A 6,584-nucleotide genomic window follows, 5' to 3' on the forward strand; every position below is an offset into this window, starting at 1 on the left:
AACTGCCTCAAAAATATTTTTAAAATTACTTCCTAATTCTTGCTTTACAAGTACTTAACAAAAGCTTTATAAATATACTAAGTGTACTTCTAGAGAGTCTAGCTGTACAAGCAGTACACATTTTTTAGGATAATATTTTTAAAGATATTTTTAAGATTATATTTTTGAAGAGAAAATCCGAAACAATAATCTACCAAGTTACACAATATAATAAAAAAAACAAAAGCTAGAAAAGAGTTGAGACATTTATTAGTCCATTCAAAAACTCCTAAAATAATACACAAGTGGTAAAACTCAGGCCAACCATAATGAACATAAAGATTCCAATAATTTCAGTAGCATCTCAGCACACTTAGCAGGATCCATTTTCAAAATGCACACTCTTGAGGCCCTCCTCTGCCTGGTTACCACCAAAGATTCTAAAAGCACAGGCACACTCCTTTGCTTTCACACTTCAAAAGTTATTTACATACAAGAATGAAACATGCTGAAAAAGATGGCCAGTTCACAACACAGAGAAATACTGAAAACACATACAAGGTATGCAGCAGTTTAAAACAAAACATGAGATTAAAGGTGACATCAGGTGTCTCTCAGTAACATTTATATGTAAACACTTAGACCATAAATACACTGAATACCCATCAGTCTATCAGAGATTACTTATACAGGAAATTGGCTGCATCTGTAACACTGATGCAAGGAATACATCCACCACAATGACATTCATACACAGATTTATTTACTGTTGTTAAATCACAACTGTTACTTTCCTCAAGCTTTATTAACATGTGGTTAAGAAGCTTAGAGCATGTGTTCGATTTTCTGCAACCCATTTCTCTTATAAAAGCCTGCTTCAAGTTTTGCTGAATCACAAATTTCCCCAATACATTTTCATTTTTTAAAAAGGGGAACAAGACTGTGCCAGCAATGTAATTAGACAGAATGTCATTAGATGGACTTTTATGTCCCAGTAAAGGAAATATTGAGAAACTTGCAACTTCATGAGACAGAAGAACCATTATTGGGTATGAACTGAACTTTACTTGAATACACTAACAGTTTTAATTCTATTTTAACAAGTTTCTCTGGTGAATGTGTATTGACTACCTCTTTTATATTTATAAAAAAGAATAACTGGCAAATTAATTTTAATGTATTTAGAATTTTTTTGAGTTTTGAGCAACTGTTCCTTATCAGCAGACTTGTAACATCAGAAGACACAGAAATAAAAATACAATCGCCTATCCTTTACAAGAATATAAATTAGGGTAATTATCTTGCAAATTTAGAGTTTGAGAAGGGTAAAAAACAGGTATCTTTGTCTTGATTTTTAGCATTTTGTTCATTTGTGTTTCGCTAGTTGGTGTGAAGATCAAAAATGAGCTTAACTATGACTTCTCTCACTTTGTTGCTTTTGGCTTCATGCCCAGGTTTAAGCCAGTTTTCAAACATTTAATTAATGGCTTTAGCCAAGTACCCAAATATGAAATCTTATAAAATAGTGTCTAGTGAGTTAACGATCACAGAGATTCAGTTCATTGCACAAGTGCAACACTGTGCATCTACATCTGGATCTAATAACAGTAATCTAAACACTATTCAATAAATTCTGTAATAAGCATTTGTTCTGCAGTTTCAGGATATGGAAGATTTTTGTGGCTGTGGCTTCAACACAGCCTCACCAACACTGAAGAGCAGTTTTACAGCAGCTGTCAATCTTTACCACAGAAGTTTGAAAAAGTTCTATTCCATAAATAGTATTATGAACTTTGGTCTCTTGAACTTCAGGTGATAAAAATGCTTAAGAAATAATGCCAGGAATACTGGTTCACTATGCTAAATGCAGCACAGAATAATTTCATTTAAAGAGGCAAACATAAAACATTTAGAGTTGCCAAGTGCAAAGAAGCTTTATTTCAGTTGTTGATCTCTTTTTTTTAAGCATGCTGCTAAAAAAGTAGCAGATAAAATTCACAGTAAGAAACACAGGTTGCAGATTTGCTAAACCAGGACACATGGGAACTGGTTTGCCAGGCCTAATCCAACCTGCTCTTCTTCATGTAGCCTGAATGCAACCCTAAAACACACCTTGCCTTCAGGTTAAAGGAAGGTCCCTGTCTTTAAGTGTGTCCAGTTACTTAATTTTTTACGTGACACTACGGTTCTGGGGTTTGCTGAAATACACCAGTGCTCCAGATAAATACCACCTTCTGTGTATATCCAGAAAGTTTTGTATGTCTTGCTGTTCTTCCATTCTCTGGAGCTGTCTTAGCCTTCAAAACTGTGTGCAGTGTCTGGCTTTTTCTGTGGAGGTGGAGCCAATTGCTCAGTTTCATCTTAGAGGAGCCTCAGTAGAAATTATCAAGGGATTTAAGCTTGATGCTCTATCTTGGTTATTCTGAAAATAAAACAACTCCTCCCACTCCCACCAACAAAGCCCTTTTCCCCCGTACTAAGGATGGGGAGGTTGAGAGCAGTATAAGAATTTTCACCATTTCAGTACCAGCTGAACATCAGAGGCACACAGTTCCAAAACTGAGAACATTTCAGTTGACATAACCTAAGATCTTTATTTTACTAAGCTGCCTGACTCCCTTATACCTACTCAAATAGAATTCTGCCAGGAGCCATCAATCATTCTTACTTAGTCCTTTTGAGAAAGAAGTTTCCTCATCTGTAACTGGATTTATTTAACCAAAAAACACATTATGTCTCATTATACTTTGGAGTGCTGTGCTGTTAGGGGCTCTGGTGCTATGCTGGTACCACCACAATAATTAAAATTAAAGAAAAATGCTATATAGGCCAAAGTTTTACCTACCAGTACCAAAACTATTAAAATTTAGAAAAAGTCTGACATTCTGTGAAGGCTTGCAAGCATGACAGTCCTTTAAAAAGAGAAAAGATTATTTAATCAGCAAAATAATATTTGTCAAAATTCAAAGAGATGACCGAAAAAATATCCAATGGCAAAGCAAAAACATCACAGGAACTTGCTCTAAGGTTATGTAACATAGGTACTACATATGCTCCAATTCCTAGTGGTATAAGAAAGGATCTTTTGGAAAACCTTCCAGTTTAACAGGAATATAAAGCCAGCACAATTTGAAGTAAAACACCTCTCACTAAAAATCAGCAGCTTTATAAAAAAAATGTATTTAGAAAATTTTAATTGTATTAAGGTAACAGCACTTACCTTCTGTTTCTAGCCTTCTCTATAATGTCTGCTTCAGCACATTTCTGGTCAAGTAGAAAGTAAAGACAGGAAAAACAAAAATCACAAAAATGTCACAGGATTCTTTGTTTTAAAAATTGCAAATTCTGTTCCATATCAGAAACTAAAACCTTAAGAGTACAAGTTGCTCTTTCTCAGTTTTTTCAGGTTTGTGATATCAATATATCTTAGTAGGTTAAAAATCCTTAAAATTAACTAATTTCAATATGCTCTAAACTCATTTTAGCACCTTTCATATTATTACTCAGTATCTAACACACTAATAATTTGTCTTTTCATTTGCCTCTGGCAAAAATACCAGTGCATCACCCAGTCCTTTTCACTCAATATATACAACCAGTCCTAACTCTTTGAAGTTCACCTAACTCCTTAAAGCTGGAATGTCTTAACACTTGGCAGTTTAAGTGCCAACTATATCTATGAATTACAACTTCTTTTGCTAAAATAAATATATTGCATTTCTATAGATTCCAATATGAAGGAACCTTTTTAAAGAAACAGAAAAGGAAACTGTTAACAATCACATTTTGGCTTTTTGTTATGACAACAATTCACACATATGTGTTCTGTCATCATTTCCTTTACTAGTATACTTCAGAGTAGTGTATGCACTTTTGCATTTGCAGACACACAGGATTATGACAACAGAAAGCTACTGCATACTATATTTAGAAAAGTTTTTTGGTTTTGTTTTGGTTTTTTGTTTTGTTTGTTTTTTTTTTTTAATGCAGTTACCTTTAAACCTGGCATTTATTAAATACTTTTTCATACAACAGTAAAGAGGTTTTCTAGTATTGGTTTTTAATCCATAGGCATCACCTAAAAGGTCCCATACATTGCTCAGCCACACAATGTTGCTTTTGTTCTGAGGGATGAATCCTTACAGATAAGGGGTTTCTTCTTTTAAATGTCTGCATGCTCACAGGCTGAAGCAGATGTTATGGTTTTAATACAAATCAGTGAAAAGGGTTAAAAATTAATCATAAAAAACCCCAAATGAAACACACAAGAGGAAGAGGAAGAAATGGCCTGCAACAGAAAGTATTCCTTCTTCCTTCCAATAATTATTTATAATCAGTAATCTAAATGCTGTTTAAAAAAAAAACCCAAACACAACAAAAACAAACAAAAAACCAACCAAGCAAACACCTAAAGCCACACCTAAGTATATTCTCTGTCCATTTTCAAATAAATTCATCATTTCATCCATTGTCTAACTTGATTTCTAGGCTAACAAGCAAGGGTTCAAATTTATTGAAATTTCCACATATAAACCCACTAAATTTGACTGAATATGTGTATTAACCTCCACCTTTAAAGCTTTCTTTTAATAACAGAATGGTAAATATTAAGGTGAATTTCATGTTACTGTATGACTGCTCCTAAATGTTCACCTGTATCAAGTAATTTTTCCTGCTTTCTCCAAAACCAGCTAAAATGTGAAAGTGGTTCTGCACTTCCAACGACTTATCAAAGATTTTCACCTTGCATATGTTTTTATTTTCTTAATAACTGCTGTGATTACCAGATAGCACTGTTACGTTTTAAATGCAAGTTATACCATGAAGTCATAATTTGTCCTAATTGCACAGGAATGAATACTTCAGGAAGGAATTGGATTAAGTGTCCAACAGTAAGAAAATAATCTTATAAAATGCCAGCTGTGGCTTTGCTGACAGCTTTAAAACATCAATTAACTCAGAACCTGGGCGTTTTTCCATCACAAAGGGAAAGATGTAGTGTGAAGAAGAAGTGTAATCACCTTCCCATAAACATGAACTTTAGAACATGCTGTACTCACAGCACAGCGTAAGCTGGGTAGGTTGTTTTTTTCTTTAAAGCTGACAGATGTTAGTCTGAATTTTTGACATATTGGCAGCAAGGTTATGAAATTTCACGGTGCTGTTTTTGTATATGCACCAAAATATAAGCTTCTGATGTTTACATCTAGATCAAACAGATTATTCAATTTTCCTTCCAATCCTGTGGTTTACTTCAGCTACATTGGCTGCTGCAGCCATGAAGTTCTAGTATGATCTCTCTCGACTGCACTAAGTCATAAGTTTTCTGCACTGCATATTTAAAACCCAATAGAAAACCCGTATAAATGAAGTAAAGACAAAGGGGAAGGGCACTGCAGCACAGCTCTTCAGCATGTTCCCTCCATTCCCAACAATGTCATTCTCCCAAGAGCAAACCGAGTTCTCTGCACCTGAGACACAGATCCGGACATGCAAACGCTGCAGACCCACGTTACTCCCCGTCCAGAGCTGATTAATGAGGTGCCAATTAAAATCTTTGTATTTCACAAATAACAAACCAAACCCTTTGACCACCCCTGCTGTAGGGGCTGCTGCTCTTTTAGCAGGTAAATGAGCATACGCTGTACTTGAACGATTTCGGTGATCGAGGACGGAGGTTTCAACTCCGTTGGTTTGAACAAGGAAATGCTTTCATTTCAGCACACGCAGTGTGCAGGCCAGGCCCTGTAGTTATGCCTTTCTACCCACAGGCCCCGTACCTCACCCTTGTGTGCCTAACTAAAAAAATAAATAGAAATTAAAAAAAATCCGTGACCGCAAAAGAACAAGAAAAAACCTATCAGTGCTAATCGAGCTGGGCAGAGCTCCAGAGGAGACGCGTCCCAGAACACGATGCGAGGTGGCAGCAGCAGCAGCAGCCCCGCTGACTCCACCTGCACAAACCTACAGGGCGGAGGAGCCCCCCCGGAGGCTGCAGGGCTGAAGGGACGCTGCAGCCACCACCACGTCCGCAGAAACCGGCCCTGCGGGAAGGGGGGAGGCCGCGGGTCCCGGCCCCCACCAGCGTGGCGGACTGCCGCCCCTCCCGACGCGGGACCAGGCCGGCGGGGCGCACCCCGCACTTCTCAGCCTCCCGACGCACGGCCCTGGCCGGCACGGGCGGCCCCCCAGGGCGGGGCGGTGCCGCTGCCCACCCCGGGGCCGGGCGGCAGCGGCTGACCCGCGGTTGCCGCTCTCCGCCCTCCGTCCCCTCCGCGGCCGCCGCCCCCACAGACCCCCCCTACCCGGGCGCTGCTCCCCCCGCCACCCGTCACGTGAGGCGCGCTCCCCCGCGGACCCCGCCCGGAGGCGCCCGGCCGAGCGGCGGCACCGTCCGCCCCCCACTCGCTCCCCCGCTCCCTCACCCTCGTTCGCTGCCGCCGCCGCCGCCGCGGACATGTCCTCTCGCGAGCGCTGCGGCCGAGACCGCCCTCGGGCGCGCGCCCCGGCGGTTGGCCCGCGGGCGGGGGCGGGTAGGCCGCGCGCTCCGGCGCTGTGCGGCCGCTCACACGTGTGGGAGGGGGGGGGCGAGAAAGAGGCGGGGC

The 6,584-nt window shown here is 40.1% G+C and overlaps 1 protein-coding gene across 2 annotated transcripts in view; it reads right to left on the bottom strand.

Moving 5' to 3' along the window:
- Nucleotides 1–6,584, bottom strand: part of MRTFB (myocardin related transcription factor B) — a 70,427-nt gene that overhangs the window by 63,493 nt on the left and 350 nt on the right. The window contains exons 1-2 of one of the 2 annotated variants that reach the window (XM_030459668.1): nucleotides 6,405–6,503; nucleotides 3,200–3,243 (exon numbers count right to left, since the gene is read on the bottom strand). The gene's annotated coding sequence lies outside the window, so the exon portion shown is untranslated. Of the gene's footprint in view, nucleotides 1–3,199; nucleotides 3,244–6,404; nucleotides 6,504–6,584 lie in introns of those variants that run through there. The other variant, XM_030459667.1, reaches the window with a different exon arrangement.

This window comes from Calypte anna, chromosome 14, assembly GCF_003957555.1.
Source record: "Calypte anna isolate BGI_N300 chromosome 14, bCalAnn1_v1.p, whole genome shotgun sequence".
Classification (NCBI taxonomy): domain Eukaryota; kingdom Metazoa; phylum Chordata; class Aves; order Apodiformes; family Trochilidae; genus Calypte; species Calypte anna.